This window comes from Cricetulus griseus, chromosome 4 (assembly GCF_003668045.3).
Source record: "Cricetulus griseus strain 17A/GY chromosome 4, alternate assembly CriGri-PICRH-1.0, whole genome shotgun sequence".
Classification (NCBI taxonomy): Eukaryota; Metazoa; Chordata; class Mammalia; order Rodentia; family Cricetidae; genus Cricetulus; species Cricetulus griseus.
In genome coordinates this window covers 160141877-160164921 of record NC_048597.1, presented here as the reverse complement: position 1 = coordinate 160164921, position 23045 = coordinate 160141877, and the positions used below count along the sequence as shown (strand labels likewise).

General features: G+C 41.8%; 1 protein-coding gene and 1 pseudogene across 19 annotated transcripts in view; both read right to left on the bottom strand.

Annotated features, from left to right (window-relative positions):
* Nucleotides 1-23045, bottom strand: part of LOC100768856 (NXPE family member 4) — a 231962-nt gene that overhangs the window by 16258 nt on the left and 192659 nt on the right. For 6 of the 19 annotated variants that reach the window (XM_035443658.1, XM_035443655.1, XM_035443654.1 and 3 more), the window contains 2 exons: nt 14191-14337; nt 13987-14098 (listed from right to left, as the gene is read on the bottom strand). The exons of 9 other annotated variants lie outside the window; for them this stretch is intronic. The gene's annotated coding sequence lies outside the window, so the exon portion shown is untranslated. Of the gene's footprint in view, nt 1-13986; nt 14099-14190; nt 14338-14661; nt 14766-23045 lie in introns of all 19 variants that reach the window. 4 more of the 19 variants (XM_035443662.1, XM_035443659.1, XM_035443656.1 and 1 more) reach the window with 3 other exon arrangements.
* On the bottom strand, nt 6668-12517 carry LOC100770283 (annotated as a pseudogene).

Genomic DNA, 23045 nt, shown 5'->3' with positions numbered 1-23045 from the left:
GTTTTGGTTGACAAGAGATAGTTCTAAAATATTCCACTCCAAGATTTCAACGAACATCATGATAAGAAAACAAATTCATGGACTAGAGAGATGGTTCAGTGGTTAAGAGCACTGGCTATTTTTCCAGAGGAACCAGGTTCAATTCCCAGCACCCACAAGATAGCTTACAGCCATTTGTAACTCCAGCCTGGGAGGTCTGATCCCCAATTCTGGCATTCATAGGCATTTCACTCACATAGAGTACAGACATACAGGCAAAACACCCACATATATAAAATAAAAAGGTTAAAAAAGAAAGGAAAGAGGGTAGGGAGGGAGAGAAAGAAGAAAGGAGGGAGGGAGAAACTAGAATAACTGGGAATAACAAACCCGATAAACGTAAGTTAAAAAGGAGATTGGGTACAATTAATGTGTAAGTACAGCCAGCCAGCCACATCCATTGGTTTTCTCATTGGTCCAACTAACCAATGATGAAAAGTTTTGAAACAAAAATTGTGTCTGTTTATTGACGTCTTTCCCCCCCTTGGGTTATTCTCTAAAAAATGGAGTAGAGCACTTGTATTAGTCACCTGTGAAGGCGCATCATGGTCAGAAACATCCAGGGAAGAAAGTTTATTTTAGTTAGGGTTTGGGAGGGATGAGAGGCCATCATAGGAGGGAGGAATGGCGGCATACCACAGGCATGGTGGCAGCAGCAGAAAGTCGAAACTCGTCAATCCCAAGTGGGAAGCAGACATAGCTCAAAGCCAGCCCCAAGTGACTCACTTCCTCTAGCAAGGCTGTACTGTACCTTCTCACCCTCCTCAATCAGTGTCACTAGCTGGGGACCAAATGTTTAAATATCTGAGCCCATGGGGATGTTCCATATTCAAACCACCACAACACTTATTTTCCTTAGTATTCCTTAGTGGGAACCACTAATATTACTTTTTAAAAGAGGAATTGATAACAAGACATTATGGACATTAAATGAAATAATAAAAGTAAAAATGTTCAATTATCCAGGTAGAAGGCAAAAAATAAAATAAAATAAAATACACAGCCAAGGGAAGGAAATGGAACTCAGAAAGTGACTTTCAAGATCTCAAACTTCAATCCAAAAATAGGAATAGCAACCTGAGATCTGAATGAGTTAATTCAGAAAGAGACAAATTTGTTCTTTAAAGAGCCAGATGGGGCACATTTTAGGAGGAAGGAGTGACAAGGAAGAAAATGGATGCTTCCATTCAAAAGCACCTTGTGGAAATTGATTTGAATTAGAGTTATCAGTATAGGCTCATGTCTTCAAAGTAGATCCACAGACTTAACATCTGTACAATGCAAGTGTTTGTGCTCATGCTCTGGTCTCTGAGTTGCTTTATAGCAATAATATTCAGCACCAAGATCTTAATTTCTAAACTCTCAATAAAGAAAATCAGAGATCCTGGGAGAAGCATTGGATTGCTTAGGAGTTACTGAAACACACACACACACACACACACACACACACACACACACACACACACACACACACACGAGGTCAGGTCAAATGGCACAGAAGCCTAACCTGGGAGAATCCCAAGTTATTAAAGTTGGCACAGTACAAGTCACAAAGGGAGGGAACATTGGTTTTAGAAACAGTCAAAATATTTTTTAAAACCCATTGGCCTGTTCTGACATAAATGAACGAAGACACTGTAAGTGAGTGAGGTGAAATAGTTGTCTCTTGCAGAAGAATTTTAAGTGACAGTAAGAAGAAAGAAAATGCATACTGGCCGGGTAGCAATAATTGCTGTAGTTAAGATCCGATGCATCTAAAGCTGGTTCAGCAGTTAAGAGCATGCACGAGTCTTGAAGAAGACCTGGTTTTGGCTCCCAGAACCCATGTTGGGTGGTTCAAAACTGCTTGCAACTCCAGATCCAGGGACCCCAATACCCTTTTCTGGCTTCTATGGGCATTTGCACTCCTACGCACACATCCACACATAGGCACACATACATGCACATCCTTGAAAAAGTAAATCATTATAAGAAGTGATCTTGATGAATCCTAAAATTTGTGGGTCAAAGTTTGAGAAGAAGGATATCTTTCTTTCTTTTTTTTTATTCTTTTTTGCAGATTTTTTTACTTGAATTAGAAACAAGATTTTTTGCATGACAATCCCAGTTCCCTCTTCCTCCCCTCCTCCCTTACCACCCTCCAACTAAAACCTTACCTATCACATGTCCTTTCTGCTCCCCCTGGATGGTGAGACCTTCCATAGCGTGTCATCAGAGTCTATCGTATCCTTTGGGATAGGGCCTAGGGCCACCCCGTGTATCTTGGCTTAGGAAGTATTCCTCTATGTGGAATGGGCTCCCAAAGTCCACACCTATGCTAGGGATAAGTACCGAACTACTACAGGAGGCCCAGTAGATTTCCGAGGTTTCCTCACTGAAACCTATGTTCCTGGGGTCTGGATCAGTCCCATGCTGGTATCTCAGCTATCATTCTGGGTATCAAGAGCTCCCCGATATTCTGGTCAGCTGTTTCTGTGGCTTTCACCAGCTTGGTATAGATCACTTTGCTTTTCACTTGTCCTTCTCTGCAACTGGATTCCAGTTCAGTTCAGTGATTAGTTGTGGGTGTCTGCTTCTACTTCCACCAGCTGCTGGATGAGGGCTATCGGGTGGCATATAAGTTAGTCATCAATCTCATTATCAGGGGAGGGCATTTAAGGTAGCCTCTCCTTTGTTGCTTAGATTGTTAGCTGGTGTCATCTTTGTAGATCTCCAGACCTTTCCCTAGTGCCTGATTTCTCTGTAAACCTAAAATGTCTCCCTCTATTATGGTATCTCCATTCTTGTTATCTTCTATTCTTCCCCTGACTCAACCTTTCTGCTCCCTCATGTCCTCTGCACCCCTCCTCTTCTCCCCTTCTCATTCTCCTAGCTCCATCCCCCCTCTTCCTGTGCTCCCAATTTGCTCAGGAGATCTTGACTCTTTCCCCTTCTACAGGGGACCATGTGTGTCTCTCTTAGGGTTCTCATTGTTTACTAGCTTCTCTGGCAGTGTGGATGAAGGACATCTCTCTACCAGTATATTTTTGACTTTCAAAATGGAAAAATGTAATTTTATAGTGAAGAAAATCAACAGATCTTATCATGCCTAATGCATCAAGGCTAATGTCATCAGCACTAAGACATATCTAGCTTCATGCATGCTGAATTGAGAAGGGTGCACTGCTTCTGTGATATTCTTGAGAAAAATATATTCCCTTGGTGTACTCAGCGGATTTGAGGTAGAACAAATTTGGAAGGCATTCTACAAAAAGTTGATTCATCTTCCAAAATGTATGAGCAATCTAGTATGTCTCATTCAACATTTTATTACATTTAATTTGGGGGGGGGAGGGATATGTATACGGTGTGCCTATGTTGGTTAGAGGAAAACTTGCAGGAGTAAGTTCTCTCCTTCCACCATGTGGGTCCTGGGTACCAAACTCAGGTCATCAGGCCTGGTGCAAGCACCTTTACCCATTGATTCATCTTATGGGCCATCTTCCAAAGAGATCATGAAAAATAATCATGACAAGTGACTGTCACAGAGTAGAGGAGAGGAAGGAAACATAGCAACTATTAACAAATGCAATGTGCAATCAAAGGTTGGATTTGGGGATTGAAAAGGGACATCGGTGAAAAAGCTTATGGAATCCAGATGAAGTTTGTAGTGTAGTTGATTAGGTACTAATGCATTCATATGTTTTCTTGATTTTAGACATTGTTATACAGATGGTCATATGGTTGTTACTGTTGCCTGAAACTGTGTGATGTGTGAGAACTCTGTGTGCTGACTCTGCAACTTTTCTGTAATTCTTTAATCATTGCAATCATTTGGGTGGTGACTGCCCCCCCAAGACACATTTGTTAAGCTTTGATCGCCAAAATGGTGTGACCAGTAATAAATGAAGCCTTTGAAAGGTGGAGACTTGAGTTATTATTGTTGTGACAAGAAATACTAACTTTAACAGGATAGACTGGGTTGGGGAAATGGTTCAATGGTTAAAGTGTTTGTCATGCAAGTGTGAAAACTAGAGTTCAAATCCTCAGGCCCCATGTAAATGCTAGGTGGGTGTGGTGGGACATCTGTAATTTCAGGCTTGGAAGGCAGACATGGAGGATCTCTAGGGCAAGCTAGCTAGCCAAACTGGCCATATTAGTGAGCTCTGGATTTGATAGAGAGAGTCTGCCTCAATGAATAAGCTGGAAGAGCAATTGAGGAATATTAAAGTCATTAACCTGTGGTCCTCGAATGTGTGCCTACACACAAAAGAGTTGTCATGCATGCGTTAAAAGAAATGAAGAATAAAAATGAAAATATTTACTTGGGCTCATGGTTTCAGTCCAAGGTTGGCTGGTTCCATTGATCTGGGAACAAGCACAAGGGAGGGCATCATAAAAGCAAGATGGAACAAGAAGCTGCGTATCTCATGGTGGCCAGGAAACAGAATGACAGGGAGAGAAGGGGTCAGGGAAAGCTATACCTTTACAAACATGTCTCACTTCCCTACTTGCTCTAACTAGTCCATGCTTCCTCATTGACCCCACCTTCTAATGAAGTCATTTATCAGTGGTTCAATCCACAGATGAAGGTAGAGACCTCATGATCCAATCACTTCTGTAAAGCCCACCATCTGGCAACAAACAGTTAATCCATGTGTTTCCTATTTAAATCCTAACAGGTCTTGTAGGTCTGTAGATCATTGGAGGAATACTCTTTAAGGGAACTGTGAGACCCCAACTCTTCTAGTTGCTTTTTGGTTTGCTGACCATGAGGTGAGTGATTCATCATGCCACATGCTCCCTGCCAATGCCATCTTGTTCCCCAACCAGAGGCCAAAAGCTATGGCTTCTCCTGATCATCAACTAGAATCTCCTAAGCATTAACCCAAAGGAACCTTTTCTTTTTGTAAGCTGACTGTCTCAGATATTTTATAACAGTGGTGACAGAAAGGTCAGATGATTCACACAGTAATTTGGATGTTAAAATGTGCTAAAAATCTCATCAAATGGAAAAAAACACAGCTCTCCACAAAGTGATCCAAGTTTTCATGTCATCTATCATATAGTCCATAAACATCTCATCATTTACATACATACACACACACACACACACACACACACACACACACACACACACTGGTGCTGCCATCTGTATCATCAAAATTGCCATCGATTCATGGATATGATCCCATGACTTTAAGCTTGTCATTATGTTTTGTCTATATTCTATTTTCCATCAACTAGGTTATATTTTATTATTTTTAAAGCATGCCAATTCTTTTCAGTATTGGGAGGTAAACAAAGGCTCTCATAAATGCTAGGCAAGCATTCTACCATAAAACAATATCCTCAGTCTTTTTTTTCCAGTCTTTTAAAAAATTATTCCCTTTTACAAAAAACAAAGTAGAAAAATTATTAAAACTGCCAAAGTAGTTAATTGGTAGAACATGTATTATTCACACACACACACACACACACACACACACACACACACACACACACACAATTTCAGGTAGGAAGATAGGCTTATTTACAAGAAAACATACATGTAAAATTAAGGCGGATGTCACGAAACATCAAGAAAAAAACCAAACACATGCTACAACAGGTGCCACTGCTTACATTGCTGGGGAGGTGAGAAAACAGGCAGATGCACAAGGAGCAGGCGTCAGAGCAACAGTGCAATGGATCCACAAACTGTGTTATACAGCTAGTCCATGGGCTAAAGACTTGTTCCCCGATGTGTCCTATTTTGGCCCGCGGGGTTCAGTCCTGCAGATTTCAACTGCTCTAAAAGTCTACCCACTGAAAGGGCATTCGATCACAGTGAGCTTAAGTAAGGAGTTACAGATGCTACACAAAACAGTCACCGGTCAGCAGTCTGCTTTCAGCTACAACCCTGCAAAGGGAAAGTCAAACACCAGTGTAGACACTGCTTCCACTTGTAAACCTAGAGCCACTGAAAAACAGCCAGCATTACGGGGTGGGGAGGGTTGGGGGAGGGTTGGGGGAGGGTTGGGGGGGGGGAGGGGTGGGGGAGTGGGAATATATGAGAATTTGTGAGAATTTCTGGGCTTAATTTGAAAGGTTTTTTCCCCTCCTCCCGATCTTAAAAATGAATAGATGTTCTAATTTTCTGAGTGAACAAAGGAGACATTTATATCCCTGGCTGGCCTAGGAGTAAAGTCCCTGACATTTTTAAGTCAGCTGAAAATCTGGAGCAAAGAGAGTACTAAAATTTCCAAATACCATCTTGTGGAAGTTTGTTGTTCCAAAGCCCTTAAAGAACTAACTTGAAGCAGTGCAAAAGGAATGAGAGGTCAGTGTAAACTGACAGATCCGTCATGTGAACAAAGGCTTCCTAAAGCTGCTACATTTCATACGAGAGGAACTCAGACACTAACTAGGGTATGGAATTTTATACTATCCCATGCGCATTCTCCCACAGTGGAAAAATCAGGAATGAGTCTTAAGTGGTCTCTTCATCCAAAGTGGTAAACCTGGTCTCTATACTCACAAAGATAGACAATTTGTTAAGCAGACTATGGAGGCAAGACAGTAGAACCAGCTTCCTGTGGCCACAGACCACTACCCTGACTATAGCTAAAGAAAACATCAACCATTACCCAAACCATACCCATTTCACTGTATGAAAGAGTGAAGTTCATCACTTTAGTATTTTAAAGGAAGTTCGTAAAAATAAGAATTCAATCAAACAAGTTATAAGGATGGGAATACACCCAGTTACACCTGGCACTAGACACAGCACAAAGCCTGGCCTTGGAGAATCTCTATTGACAAGGGCAGATCAAGGGAAGCCAAGAGCCACTGTAACATTTTAGTATCCAGACAGCATTGTACAACTATTCCCAGGGGCAGGACACAATCCACCGAAGATGCATTATTCATTTTTCTGTTCTTTTTTTTTTGCTTGAGAAGCTTGTTTTGGCCATTCCAATGTACTTCAAAAATGATTCCGTGTTGGTTTTGTTCAGGAAGCAACAGCACAAAAGTCACCATCAGGTAAGTGAGAAGCAGGTTGGGGAGTTGCCGTCCCACCCAAGCAACCGCAGCATGAGAAACTATCACGGTCATGAAGCACATTTTAGTCTTTTCTCCCTTTCTCAAAAAGAGACACTTCCACCCAGCCCACAGCTCCATGTCGAGCTTTTACTAAATTACTGCAGATTTCATGAAATCTTTGCTCTTGTTCAGTGGTCCATTTATTAGAGCCCCAAATCCTTGGTGCTAGAATGGGGGCAAGGTAGTGAGCCAGGCACAAAATCATAGCAAAACACAGCACAGATGGATGGAGATACTCCGGAACATCAGGGAAACAACACCCGTGATGGCACGTGGCTACCAGGCTCCTTCCATCCCTGCAGCTGCTTTTTTAGACCCGCAGTCTTCACAGCCAGCAGATTGCTGCTGCGGTTATCTCCCTCCGCTATTGTTAGGGACTCGTGGTCTCAACAAGCAGAAATACACTCTTCACTGACATCTGCAAGTCGACTGGAGCCGATATCCTCAGTCTTATAAAAGAAAATGTGGCCCAGACTGGTCTCAAATTCAGGATATTGCCAAAGTTGGCTCTCAACTCTTGATCTTCCTGCTTCTACCCCCCAAGTGCTGTGATTAGAGGCATGTACCCCAATATCTGGCTCTGGATATCTTATCTTCTAATTTTGTTGCTGTCTTTTTTTTTTTTTTTGTATAAAAAGAGACGTAATTGCAGAACTGGCCATTGAGGGTGGGAGACAGGAGGAGGATTCTGTGAGATTACGGGCCATCTAATCTAGCTGAAATAGCAAACTCCATGTTCAGTGAAAAACTGTCTCAAAAAAAAAGTGAGCTGAAGAATGAGAGAGGAAGACAGCTAATGTGAGCATGTGGCCTTGATATACCATACAAAAGTACATGCACCTGGACACCCATCCAACACACACACACACACACACACACACACACACACACACACACAGAGAGAGAGAGAGAGAGAGAGAGAGAGAGAGAGAGAGAGAGAGACAGAGAGAGAGAGAGACAGAGAGAGAGACAGAGACAGAGACAGAGACAGACAGAGACAGACAGACAGACAGACAGACAGAGACAAAGAGAGGTCCCCTAACAGTGTCCTCATTAGATCATCCATTGGTACCTTGCCACAAAAGGAGGACAAAATTCACATCATCATTATTCAGCACCAATTAGAGGCATTTTGGTGGCAATAGTCATCATCAAAGACCCCTGAAAGTAGAGGAGAAACCCACAGGTGCTGGTGCAAATGAGTGTGCCACATCTAAACTTTATTTCTTTATCAGTACCCATGAGGATACTACAGTCATTTTGTTTGAAACGGTACTTCATTGTATGGGACACTTTAATGCATTTTGGGATGTTAACCTTTCTTTGCCTCTTGCCCTAAATGCCTGTAGGAAACCATGGCAATCCCTAAGATTCCCACACAGATTACCAGATCTCACCTTTTGCTGAGAACCTGTAGTCTAGATGATGAGATATGCAGAGGAAACAACTGTTTTGGAGGAGAGGTAGAAGTGTCCCTTGAGATAATTTTGATGAGAGAGAATGAGGATGGAAGATGGCAGACACAAACAGAGGTTCTTAGCACGAAAGAATCCTTCTAGATCCATAAATTCACTAACAAGGGCATAAGATAATGCTTGAAGTTTGGACTATTACCTTTCAGAGATGTTACCATAAAAACAGAAACTCTAATGCTGGCTGTGACCTATGGGTGAATATGTAGATAATACAAGCTCTGAGAACACAATCACTGTATAAGAAAGGGGAAAGATAGCTGGGTGGTGGTGGTGCACACCTTTAATCCCAGAACTCGGGAGGCAGAGGCGGGTGGATCTCTGTGGGTTCCAGGCCAGCCTGGTCTACAGAGTGAGTTCCACGATAGGCTCCAAAGCTACAGAGAACCCTGTCTTGAAAAACAAACAAAAAAGGGGGCTGGGGAGGTAATTGACCATACAAAATAGGAATCAGAATCAAGCCTGGGTATCATTACAGAGTGATGAGGCAGAAACAGAAAATGTAAAGCAGAAACAGGTGTTCAGAGGGAAAAAATAGTGATGGGGAATGTACTTCTTTGTTTGTTTATCTTATTGATTGTTAAATAAAATACTGTTTGGCCAATGAGACAGGAAGTTAAACAGGACTAGAAGTCAAAGAGGATTCTGGGAAATGTAGTAGAGAAGTGATGATCCAGTCAGGAAATGACATATTTAAGTGGAGGAGGAACAGGAAGGGTCTCCTTTTCCCCTTCCTCCTCCAGTGGCAGGATGTGATCCACCCACAAGGAGGGACTCCAATAAGGCGTCCGATAAGATAAGTCTTATAACATACATAGATTTATGATAATTGAGACTGAGCTAACAGATGAGAATCCTAGTCATTGGCCAAGCAGCTTTGAACCTAATACAAGTTTCTGTGTATTCATTTGGGCCTAACTTAGGCTGGCGGCTGGCATAAAGCTCACACGTGGTGGTGGGGCTCAGGTGGCTTTTGGCAGAAAGATTTATCGTAACATAGTAGAGAAGTCTTAATCTGAAAGTCAATTAGGGAGCTAGAAGTTCAGATTAAAGAGTTCTTCAAGAACCCAATGAAGAGTAGAGTTGAGAAAATATGATAGGCCAGTTAAAAGGTATGGCACAGAGGGGGAAAACATCAGTATCTACCTATCTATACTTTGAAAAGGTCATTTATATTTTTGGTATATGGCCATTTCCATGTATGTATGTGCGCCATGTGAATGCAGTACCTTTGGAGGACAGAAGAGGGCACTGGATTTGTTTGAACTGGGGTTACCAACAATATTGAGCTACCACGTAAATACTGAGAATTAAACCCAGGTCCTCTGCAAGATCTTTAAACAGCTGAGTCATGTCCCCAGCCCTCAGCATCTGTATTTAGTGGAAATCCCAGCAAAGTAAGGGGAAAGAAACCTCAAAGAAACAGAGAGCAATTCATTATTTTCAAGTATATTTGAAGATGAAAAGTAGCTTCCATACTGAGTCACAAAGGACATCTGGACAACTTGCAAATTCCTCATTTAAATGTAAATAAGAATGAAAATGCAAAATATTTGACAATGAATAATGATGAAGGCCTTGTACATGCCACCAAATTATATCAAAAAAGAAATACATATATGCAAATGCTGATATTAAGTAGCAATGAAAAAAGACTAAAATTGGAGTGAGACAGAAGATTTGCATGGCCTCCATGCAAGAAGAAAAAAAAATAAAACTAGTTACTGAAGTCAAGGTTAGAAAATAACACAGTGAGCAGGAGAAGAATGGAAATAAGGATGTCATGTATAGGACAAGATACTAATAGCAGATAAAATAATAAGAAACAATCAGAGTGGTCAATAGAATACAAGCCGATTCTTAGAGAAAAAATGGAAAGGGGTGAGCAATTTTCAAGTAAAATTGAAATCAAATAATTATACAAGTAATTGGAGGTGTAAAAAAGGGTCTACCACATATGACATAGGGAATTTTTTTCTTAGTCAAGACAGAAAGTTGGAATAACTTTATGTCAACAATTTGCAAAGTTTGACATGGAGGATATATTTTTTGAGGCATAATACTACAAGATTGATTGGATAGTTATTCTGTGCATAGCAATCTCCTTACAGAGTCTAGTCATGGAAAGAGAGCATGAGTAACTTCTACAATGGAGAAATCTGGGCATCCCTTCAGTCAGGTGATCAACCTTGTCATTGAGGGGCAGGGCAGGAAGGTGGGCGAGCTGAAGGAAAACGGGGAAGATGTCTTTCCTCCTGGAGCTATTAAGTCTCCCCAAGGCTTTTTAATTTTTTTATTTTATTTTAAATTTTTATTTTATTTATACATCTATTTTTTTTCCATTTTACCCTTACAGGTCCTTTGCATAAATAGTATGTCTTCCAGTTTTGTGTTTTTATGGGATTCCCAAGTGTGCCAACAAGCGGGTCTCTATGTCTGTATCTGTTTCTTATGCATTTTCCTGACCCCCTTTCCTTCTGTTTGTTTGTTTTGTCCTATTCTAATGTGTTAGCTTTTGTTTTCTCTTTTATGTTATTTTATTATTATCCTTTAGAAGCCTGTTTGTTTTCTAATGACAGACAGAAAGGGGATGGCTTGGGATGGGAGGGGAGGAACTGGGAGGAGTGGAGGGAGGGGAAACCATGTTCGGAATATATTATGTGAGAAAAAAATGTTTTAAATGTAAGGAAAACAAAGAATTGGAACATGATGAACCCAGTCTTCTGCAAGGTCACACAGAGGCAATCCACCTTCTGTCAAGCAACGTTTCAAATGTGAATGTTTATAGATGGCTATAAACCGTGCTTATGGCCTAAGTTCCTGGTATCTTAGAGGATGCCTTTCTTCTTTCCCAGTTGTAAAACTTCAACTTACAGGGGATCTGTTTTTTAGAAAAGACTATACACTTGGTTTACAGGGAAAATGTCCTTGTCCTTTTGTGTACCTCTTGTTAGTTACTGTTTCTATAATCATATCCCTTTGATCTGTCCTTTTGTGCACTTCTTGTTAGTTACTGTTTCTATAATCATATCCCTTTGATCCTATTGAGAAAAAAATCAAGGTGGGAAACCTCTTAAAACTCTTTTAGCAGGAAGAAATCATATATATGGCGGTTATTAGGAAATTTAGGCATTCTCTCTCTTAGGAAGTCCACACTCACACCCAGTGCACACTCAGCTTCTATCTTCCTGTTGATCATCATGACTAAATCTGGGTTAAATATTTCTGAAGAGTTATTTTATTTTTAATTATGTGTACCGTGTGGATCTCTGTGTGGGCATGTGCCCTGTGTGCTGGCACCCTCAGAGGGTAGAGGCTTCAGATCCCTATGGAGCTGGAGTTACAGATGGTGGTGAGCCACTTATCTTGGGTGCTAGTAATCAAACTAGATTCCTTTGCAAGAGCAGTTACTGCTCTCCAACTCTGAGTCATTTCTCCAGCCCCAAAGGGTCTTTCCTTAATACCCCCAACTCTGCTTCACACTGACTGAGTTCTTTTCTGCAGTAGAGTCAAGAATCCCATCTTCACCCCAGCAGAGGTCTCTGAGAAGTCCTCAGTGTGGGGTTGTGTCCCCAGCTCCTGATCCTGTACCCCTGACATGGCAGTGATTTGTCTCACGGTAGGATATGAAAAGGGCACTTTACTTTTCTCGTGCTCTCTCTCCAAACCTACAAACCCAGCATAATGAAGAGAAGAGCACCAGGCAAATCCTGAGGGACAGCTCACATAAAATATCTGACTAATGCTTTTCAAAAGAAGTCATCAAAGAGGGCGGCGGGGGGGGGGGGTAAGCCTGTGGGTGGCTCTTCCTCTCTGCTTCTTGGCTGCCATAATGTGAACTGTTCTACAATGCCTCACTCTGTCTCCCATATGAGCCCAAACCTCTGAAACTATGGACAGACAGACACGCCTTCCTCACCTAATGTGTTGATGTCCAGCATCTTGTCACAGCGATGGAAACATACTTCAAAAGGACGCCGCTATTGTTTTAAACCATTGTTTGTTGCACCGAAGTTAAACATTTTAATCTAGCTAATTGCCACCATTTCTTCATGTCTTCCTCCACAGCCCCAGTTCAAGAGCCAGGTTTAAGTCTCTCTTGAGCAGAGGAAGTATGGATTCCAGAGCCATTAACAGCCGCCTGAGGCCTTTCCCAGCCATAAACCTGCAATTTTCTCGGAATCTCCCCAGAAGTCCTGTCTACAGGGAAAGTGGCACCCAGTTCCACCTTGTCAGATTGTAATTCTACCCAAGGCTTCTCCAAAGCCACCTTCTGTATCTCTCATAAAGAGAAGGGTGGAAGAAGGATTTCTTAGCAACCTCTTGAGATGTAACTGAGTGTCATCAACATGGTATATATGGATAATACTAAGATAATACAGGCTACTGCCACTAAAAGAGCCTGTAACCACACTTAGGTCTCTCTTACTTTCCTGGACTCTCCCTTGGGGAGCACATACTGCCCCTTGGATGGGTCTTTCTCTTTCTGTCAGCCCTGAAGCCTATATTAAAATCTCTTCAATTACATTGCCAGCTCTGCTTCACTCTCCTTCCTAGTCCTGAGATTCCTTTCAGTGTTGTAGCTGTGAGTTCCAGTTTGGCTGGGCCAAGGTCCCTAAAAACATAGGGGAACTCCCCAGTATGTGGCAGTGTGGAGCTGTGTTTCTGTGCTCCGACTGCTGGCAAAACCATCTAAAGCTCACACTTACTTAAAGAAAAAGAAGGGCTTTCTGCTTTCTTTTCTTTTTTCTTTCTTTCATTTTTTTCCTTTAACCATTTCTATTTCTTTAATGTCTGCTGCTTTATGTAAAGCTGTTTACTTCTCCTTAAGCCAATTTTGGCATTGTCCATTACTGTTTTAGAAAGTTGTCTTTTCTACTGGTTTAAAATCTACTGGCTAATGTGTTTATGATGGCCCACACCCCGTCTCCCTCCCATGCTTCTTCTGTCTGTGCCTCCCTCTATCCCACATCTTTCTCTTTCTCAATCAGTCCTTAAGAGAATGATATTTTAATTTTTTAATGAATCTAATTCCAGCTTTGTCAACCAAGCCCCCCTCCCTGCACAAAACCCAACTGGTCTTTGTCCCTAATTCCGTTTGGTTATGTTTAAGTTTACCCTTAAGATTGACCTAATGTGGGGCCTCAACACTGCCAAAGATATGATTAGAAAGTAAGAACATTCTGTCATGCTCCAGGGGGAAGAGGAGTAATGAAGATTAAATGATAACTCTCCAACAGTGAAAGATGGGAACACATGGACTAGTTAATGCCCTTATGTTCTAGAAGAGTCCTGGGGGGGGGGCAGGTTGTGAGCCTCCTCCTCATCCCTCACCCTGTGCGTCATTGCCATCGGGCTGTCCATCTTTGTATAATTTATGATAAACCCTAATAGTAAGCAGGCTGCTTACCTGAGTGCTGAGAGTCATCCAGGGGAACTGTCACACGATGCAAAGCACAGCTCTTGCTTCAAAGGGAGCAGGAGACAGTGCATGCGACCCAGGGACACAGCTTCGGGTTGTCCTGAATAATGTGTTCCAACGTGGGAAAGGTATCATAAAGGGTTTTATAGTTACAGAACAAGGGCAAGCCACAAATCAAATATTTTCAAATACCTCAGTAGAAATGCTGGATAGGGGGTGACAGGAAAGCAGCAAAACAGCTTCTTTGCACTACGAAGGTGCTCTCTGATGAGAAATTCTTAGTTTCGGTTGATGGAATCGAGTGGTCTGCTAAGTTAATACATCCCAGAGAATTTTAACCTGGTAATCAAAAGATCATTCTGACACAGGTGGGCAGTGAGGGTCTATTAAGGGGACTTAAGCCAGTCTGAAATAATTTTGACTCTGATCGGCAATGTTACAAATCATCACAAGCATGGAATTCCAATAAGTCAATTATCCTGGTAGAATCTGTAGACATACACGTGGCTCTCCTTGCCCCCAGAAACTTCGGTTCACACTAACATGAAGAGAGGGAGTCTGGATATCTCAGTGTTCAGCAGATAGGTCAGACACATTGGATGGCCTTGTGAATTTGCAACTGTGGTAAAAAGTGTTGGCAATCTGGTGACATGGAATCCTTACCTGGGGACAAGGCTGGGGTGGAGTGTCTATGCTGAGTGATTGTCAGAGTCACAATTCAGTGGTACTCTTGTATATCCACTTAGTGTCAGTGACTTCAGGCCTGCCTGGTGAATGACATATATTTGGTGTCAGAAGAAAACCTGCACTCTATCTGTTCCTTTTTGGCTTTTAAAAAATTTCTTGCTGACCAGTTGGGATTGTCTGTGTTCTTGCTCCTTTCTACCCTGCCACTATCTATCTTTTCTTTTATTATTGACATAGGGTCATGTCGTGTATGGGTGGTTTGCCTGCATATGTCTGGGTACCACATGCAGTCCCCGTGGAAACCAGAACGTGGTGTCAGATCCTCTGACAATGGAGTTAAAGATGGCTGTGATCTGCTATGTTCATGCTGGGAATCAAACCTGTGTCCTCTGGTTAAGAGCCAGTGCTCTTAACCACTGAGCCATCTCTCCAGAACCTATTTTTAAAAGGATGTTTTTTTTTCTATTTTATTTTTTTGAGGATTTCATAGGTAGTACTATATTTACATCATTTCCGCCTCTTCCTTTTTCTTCTCCAACTCCTCTCATGTCTCCCTTTTCCTTTCCCACTCATGACCTCTTATTTAATTACTGTTCACACACACACACACACACACACACACACACACACACACAGAGAGAGAGAGAGAGAGAGAATGAGAGAGAGAGAGTGAGAGAGAGAGCGAGAGAGAGAGCCTGCTGAGTCTATTGTTGTTCCTATGTGTCTGTGTTGACCACTTAGGAATGGATAACTCTCCAGGGCCTCTTCCCTGGAGAGGACTGATTGTTCCCCTCCCAGAAGTCATTAATCATCTGCTGCTCTTCATTTAGGGGCAGGGCCTTGAGAGATTTTCCCCATCCATACTGGCATGGAACTGGTTTTGTTTAGACAACTATATTTTTGAGATGGAATCATTCTGGAAGTTAGTCTCATCCTGAAGAGAGGAAGCAAAGGGTATATGGTAAAAGAATTGACTTGCTGGCAGCAAACAAGGATGGGGATGAAGGCTGGTCAAGAATCTCTCCATCTTTTGCTCTACAATGTCAATAAAAAGTACCTGTTTAGCTCATTCCATTCTGTTGGTGCCAATACAAGCCCAGTGGTGCCAATCAAACACTTTTCATCTGAAGCCTGAAATCAAGATGATTTTGTAAAATTTGAATTTTTTTTTTAAAGACAGAATTTTACTTTTATAGTCCAGGATGTCCTGGGACTAGTTATGTAGCCTAGGCTTGACTCTAACACATGAGGAATCTCCTGTGAGGCTGAGATTATAGATTTGACACACCATTCTTGGTTCTAAATTTTTGGTTTTCTTGAAGGCATTGAACAAACACAGATGACAGTGAGGAGCAAATGCTGCTGTAGGCCTTCTGATTAGATGTCTCCTCGTGTCTTTCTTAGTCACTATTCTATTGCTTTGAAGAGACATCATGACCCAGGCAAACATAAAAGAAAGAGTTTAACTGGGAGCTTGCTTACAGTTTCAGAGGTTTAGTCCATTACCATAAAGGTGGGAAATTCAGAGGGGAGCATGGTGATGCTCACATGCTGGAGGAGTGGCTGAGAGCTTTATATCCTGATCCACAGGCTGAGAAAGAACAAGACACTGTATATGGCATGAGCTTTTGAAACTTCAAAGCCCACCTCTGGTGACACACTTTCTAACTACTCCAACAAGGGGGCACCTATAAGAGCCTATGGGTCCATTCTTGTTCAAACCACCCCAGCTAGTCTTCTGCATTGTTTTACTGGTTGGGCACATGAATTCTCAATAAATTGGTTTCTAGGACTCACAGAATGACAGACTGGATTTATAACTTACAAATTTATAAAAGTATTTGGAGAAAGATTTTTAAAGTGTAAAACTTCTAATTCTCAATTTAACAATTTAAGATTAGAAATGAAAAGGAATCCTAAATAAATATTATAAACAGATTTACTGGGCCAAACTCCTGGCAGCAGGACTGTACATAGAAGAGGCAGAGTCCATCTGCACATGGCACTTTTATTTTCCCAGTAAACTCATTGTATTATAGGCAATAAGAAGTCCACATTTCCTTTTCTTGGGGCTTAATGTATTGTCTAACCCCACAAGGCAGCTTTAAAAAGATTACTTTTATTGTATTTGCTGTTCATATTCTATCCAAAATCCATTCCTTTGTTGTTGGCAGTGCTCTTGTCTGCTCTTTCTACCTGCTTCTAGGAAGCTCAGGACTCCAACTTCCCTAAACGAGGAATAGCTCATGTATTTGTGAGTTAGAGGGACAGTTTCTGTAAGTCCTGAAGGATGTGCTCCAGTGAACAGAAGGAGGAGATGGAGTAGGTGCAGAACACAAAGACCATGGAGACCAAGCTCTGCTCGGTGATGGTGGCATCAGTGTATGTACCTGTAGAGGCAGCATTTGCAGCTGGACAGTTGACCTACATTGGCTCTCAAAATACAGTCACTCTCCTTTGCTCTTTATCCTAACTGTTTCTAGCCTGAGGTGCCTGCCTCCTACACAGAAAAAGACACAGCCCATGCTGGTCACCAGCTTTGATGAGACACACCTTAGTTGAAATACATGTTCTACTATACACAGCGCAGCTTCCCCCACCCCCATCAATGGATCAGTTTCCAGTGGTTCTCATTATCTACAGTCAACTGCAGTATTGTGTCCTTCACATCATCAAAAGTAAGCTAGAGTAAGATATACTGAGGTAGTAGGAGAGAGATCACGTTTATATAATTTTAATTGTAATACATTGTTGGCAGTGTCCAGTTGATTGTTAGCTGTTTTGGTTGGTATCTTCCTGTGTCTGGTTTATAAAATGGACTTTAATATGGGTATGACTTCATGCATATGAAAACAAATAGTAGTTGTTCTTTAACTTATGGTGGGTTTAAGTCTCAATAAGCCCACTGTAAACTTCAAATATCATAGACATAAATATATTGATTTCAACTAACTTATCAAGTATCCAAGTTTAGCAGCACGGTACATTGCAGAACATTAGCTCTGTCCCTCCCTTTTCTTCTCCTTTAAAAAATATTTATTTAACCATGCGTGTTTATGTGTGACACATGTGTGTCTGTGGAGGCCAGAGACGCGAAATTACCCTAGATCTAGAGTTACAGGCAGTTGTGAAAAGACTGAGGTGGATGCTGGGATTCAAACCCTGGTCCCCTGTAAGAGCAGTGTTTATGTTTAACTATCAAGCCATCTCTCCATCCCCTCTTCCCTTTCCTGTTTTTTGTTTGTTTGAGATGGGGTCTCACTGTATAGCCCTGGCAGGCCAGGAACTCACATAGAGGAGGCTGGCCTTGAACCCACAGAGATCAACCTGCCTGTGCTTTCCATAAAGCCATATACCTGATACTTTCTTTATGGCAAAAGTAAGCCACTGGGCAAGAAAGTGCCCTTTCCTTGACTGCTGACAAAATAGTGTCCAAATTGGACAAACAGGACACAAAAGAGTACAAAACCTTGCCAAGACAATGTAGGACAACCATTCAGAAAATCCTGCTCCACAGAAAAGTCTGTCAGAGATGCTAGGCCCATAGGCTGAAGATGGATGCCCCAATATTGTAGAGGAAACTTGGGTGACTATCCAGGCAGCCAGCTGTTTTTATCATTTATCACAACTTTTGGAAGTTGCTCGCTTGTACTTCCTATTTACTCAGTTAATATTTCCTTCTTGGGTCTCTGAGGCAGTTGAAGGCTGTTTAGTATAGTTATAGTTTTCCAAACTCAGAAAAGAGTTACATATCTTTACTAAAGATATGTAAAGTGTAAAAGGTTGAGAGACATTAAAAGATAACTTGATAATGCAAATTACAACAAAAAATAAATTACATATAAGACTTTGGACTCAACAAGATAGAATAGATAATGAAGTATTTTCTCTGAATTTGTCAAATGCAAATGAACTAGATATTGTTGACAAACTTATTGCCTGTATATATTGTATATACTTATTATACTTACTGTACACAGTTTTTCTTATGTTAGTTGTAGCCTTCTTTTTGTATAAGGCAAAAAAGGGGAATTGAAGTGACAAATTATTTATGATTTATTAAAGCTTGTTTGAGGATTCAGAAAGCAAAGACATCCACAAGCCATAGAAGCCAGGCACACACCTTTAATCCCAGCAGCCAGAAGCTAGGAGGTGGTGGTGTTCACCTTTAATCCTAGGACTCAGGATTAAGAGGTATATGGATCTCTGTGAGTCCAAGGCCACCCAGATCTATATAAGATTGATCCAGTCCTAAAGAGAAACAGCTCACACAAAGATGATCTCAGAAGCTGGTATCACTCACCTTTAATACCAGCATTATGGACAAGAGCAAGGTCTCAATGTCAGGCATTTATTCTCCAGCCACACTGAAGATTCTCCAGCCACTCTGAGAAGAGGCAGCAGGATCAGTCCATTCAGCCTGAGGTAGTGGTAAAAGCTAGTGGCTCACTACTTTGCTCTTCTGTTCTTCAGCTTGAAGTTTGGACCCCAATACCAGTCTCTGGGTCTTTTATTTTTCATGCTACAGCTGTACCTGTCACCCCAACACTGTGGGTGATAGAGGCAAGGATTGCTGGGGCCTGCTGCCTAGCTCAAGGTTAGTGACATACTCTGTCTCAAGGGAATAAGACAGTGAGAGAGGTAGAGTAGGGCCCTGGCATCCACCTCTGATCTTCTCATGGGTACAACACACACGCACGCTCGGGCACGCACACACACACACACACACACACACACACACACACACACACACACACACATGCTGGTAAAACTGTATACACATAAGCATCCCCCCCCATATACATACCTATGTGCTGGTATAACTGCTCATATGGCAGCATAACTGTGCATGCATATGTATGCACTAGTACACACATATATACATATTATGTGTACTAGTGCTGGTATAACTTCACACCCATATGCAGGAGCCACACCCACGAAAGAAACCACAGTACTCTGATTCACGTTACAACTGTTGTAGGTTTCACAAATAGGAGTAGAGCTTGGTATAGTAACACATGCCTGTACTCAGAACACTCAGGAAGCTGAGCTGGGTGGGGTGAGGGTGTTTCCACAAATTCAATACTGGCACGGGCTTCAGAGTAGGATCTTATCTTGAATGCTACTCCCAAACCCTCAAAAGCCATTTACTTTCACCACTACTTTGAAATGACAGTAATTAGACACACCACTAGATATTACTATGCAATGTTTTAAATAGCAAAGGCATGTGTTTCTATGACCAAGAGTAAAATATGTTGAAAACTCTACTTCAATGTAAAACTTCCTTTTGTAATTCTACATATCTAATTCGCACATTTAAGAACACTGTTTAGGTGTGTGGGGGTGGAGTTCACATGTTACAAAAGAGTTCCACGAGCCAAATCAATAGAAACAAGACATCTGGTTTAGTATCTACCCTATTTTTCTACTAACTGTGATAAATACAAGGTTCCCATTTACAAGTCAATCCCTGATCCCAAATTTATAGCTGGAACAATTTTTTTCTCATTAATCTTATTCTCAGACAAAAGTAGAGCAGATCACAGTAGTCTTAGCTGAAGGTTATTCCTCAGAATTGGTTAACTTCAAGAACACATGGTTTCCTTTCTTTTTAAATTGTTTTTAAGTGTATGAGTGTTTGCCTACATGTTTACATGTGTACCCTGTGTGTATTTGGTGCCCACAGGGCCAGAAGAGAGTATTGGTTCCCCTGGAAATGGAATTATAGATAGTTAGTTGTAAGCTGCTGTACGGGTGCTGGAAACTGAACCAGGGTCCTCTTGCAGCAACAGCAAATGCTCTCCACCCCTGAGCCATCTTTCCACCCCCAACATGTACTTCCTTTAACGTTTTATTTTCTGCAAAATTTATTCTATTTTCCTTCCTAGGACATCCATGCATCTCCCCTTGAGTCCTCCTTGTTACTTAGCCTCTCTGGGTCTGTGGGATATAGCATGATTATTCTTTACTTTATAGCTAATATCCACTTATAAGTGAGTACATAGCATGTTTGTCTTTCTGAGTCTGGTTTAACTCACTCAGGATGATTTTTTTCCCTAGTCCCATCCATCTGCCTGCAAATTTCATGATGTCACTATGTTTAACAGCTGAATAATATTCCATTGTGTAAATGTATCACATTTTCTTTATCCAGTCTTTGGTTGAGGGACATCTAGGTTGTTTCCAGTTTCTGGCTACTATAAATAAAGCTTCTATTAAAAATAGTTGAGCAAGTGTCCTTGTGGTAGGATGGAGCATCCTTTGGGTATATGCCCAGGAGTGATATAATTGGGTCTTGAGGTAGATCAATTCCCAATTTTCTGAGGAACTGCCATATTGATTTCCAAAGTGACTGTACAAAATAGCATTCCCAGCAGCAGTGGAGGAGTGTTCCCTTTGCTCTACATCCTTTCCAGCATGAGCTGTCACTTGTATTTTTGATCTTAGCCATCTGACAGTTGTAAAAAGGAATCTCTCTTGTTTTGATTTTCATTTCCTTGATGGCTAAGGTTTTTGAACATCTCTTTAAGTGTTTCTGAGCCATTTGATATTGCTGGGGATGGGAGCAAAAGAGAGCAGGTATGTGTGGGGGTTGCAGGGAGAGGATGAAGGTAGAGAGTACTTGGGGAGAGACCAATGGACTTGGAGGGTAATTGAGGTTCAATGGAGAAACCTAGTGTAGTGGAAACTCCCTGGAATTTATGAGGGTGACCCTAGTGAAGTCTACTAGTAATGGGGGATACAGAGCATAAACTGGCTATCTTCTATAACTAGGCAAGGCTTCCAGCAGAGAGACTGGAATATCAACCCAACCACAAAACCTTCGACCTACAATCTGTCCTGCCTGCAGGATGTGTTGGGGTAATGGTGGGGCAGAGCTTGAAGTCTCCAACCAATGACTGGTCCAACTTCAGGCCCACACCATGAAAGGGAGCCCATGCGCAATACTGCTGGTGTGGCCAGGAACCAGAGGCTGGACAGCCTAGAGACCCAGGATAGAACCAAATACAACAACTGGAAAAGAAAGTCAATTAAATGATTTCTAGTGATATTCTGCTATACTCATAGGTCGTTGCCTAGCCCAATTGTCATCACAGAGGCATCATCCAGAAACTGAGGGAAGCAGATAGGGAGACCCACAGTCAAACAATAGGTGAAGTCAAGGAATGTCAACAGAAGATGGATGGGGAAGAATTACAGGAACCAGAGGGGTCAAGGACACCACAAGAAAACCCACAGAACCAACTAACCAAGGCTTATAAGTGCTCACAGAAACAGAATCAGGAACCATGGAGCTTGTATGGGTATGAGCTAAGTTCACTGCCTATATGTTATGGTTGTATAGCTTGGTGTTCTTGTAGAACCCCTAACCGTAGGAGCAGGGGCTGCCTCTGACTGTTTTGCCTGTGCTTGGGACCCCTTTCCTCTTACTGGGTTGATTCACCTGGTCTGGCCTTGATATGAGAATTTGTGCCTAGTCTTATGTATCTTATTATGCCAGGTTAGGTTGAGATCTCTGGGAGACCTGCTCTCTCTCTCTCTCTCTCTCTCTCTCTCTCTCTCTCTCTCTCCCTCCCTCCTCTCTCTTGAAGGGAAACAAAGGAGGAGTGGATCTGGGGAGGGGTGGGGGTGGAGGAAGGGACTAGGAGAGTGGAGGGAGGGGAAACTGAGGTCAGGATGTAATGTATGAAGGAAGAACAAAAAAAAATAAAAAAATTATTATCTACCCAGGGATCCTGTCTTCCTAACACATTTTTGTTTCATTTAAAATCGGCTCCAAAGGGCTATGGATAGCTGCCTCTGGCATTGCCGTTCCCATAGTAATGTAAAACATCTGGCTAACCCACAGGCTGGTAGTTTTGCCTGACCTCTCAGAAACCAATGTCCTAGGCAGACTCAGTAACTTGAAACCCTGAGAAGTTAGGACAGCTGGAACACAAATTGACTGAGGACTGAAGAGGTCAGGAAGAAAACGAAACTGCTGTGCAAGTGGGTAAAGAATAATCAGGCTGTTATCTTGCATGCATTTGCCATGCATGTGTTATGTTTAATGACACATGTTGCAGATCAGGTAACTCTCTTTTCTACCCAACCCATAAATAGCCTCAGGATTGTCAATGTGGCCCTTCCAGAAGCATCTTGTTGAGTCTTTAAAGGTTACTTGATGTCTTTCAAATCATGCATGCCCATCCCCAGCCCTCTCATTGGAACTAACATTTTAAAAGGAATCATTAAAGGCTAGGTAGGGTTCCTTGGCAGTGTGGGTACTTGTGAGTTTTTGCTGACAAGTACCTAGAGCCTCTTCAGTGCCACCTCCATTGAGGTCTCCAGAGAGTCTGTGGTTGAGCCAGAGA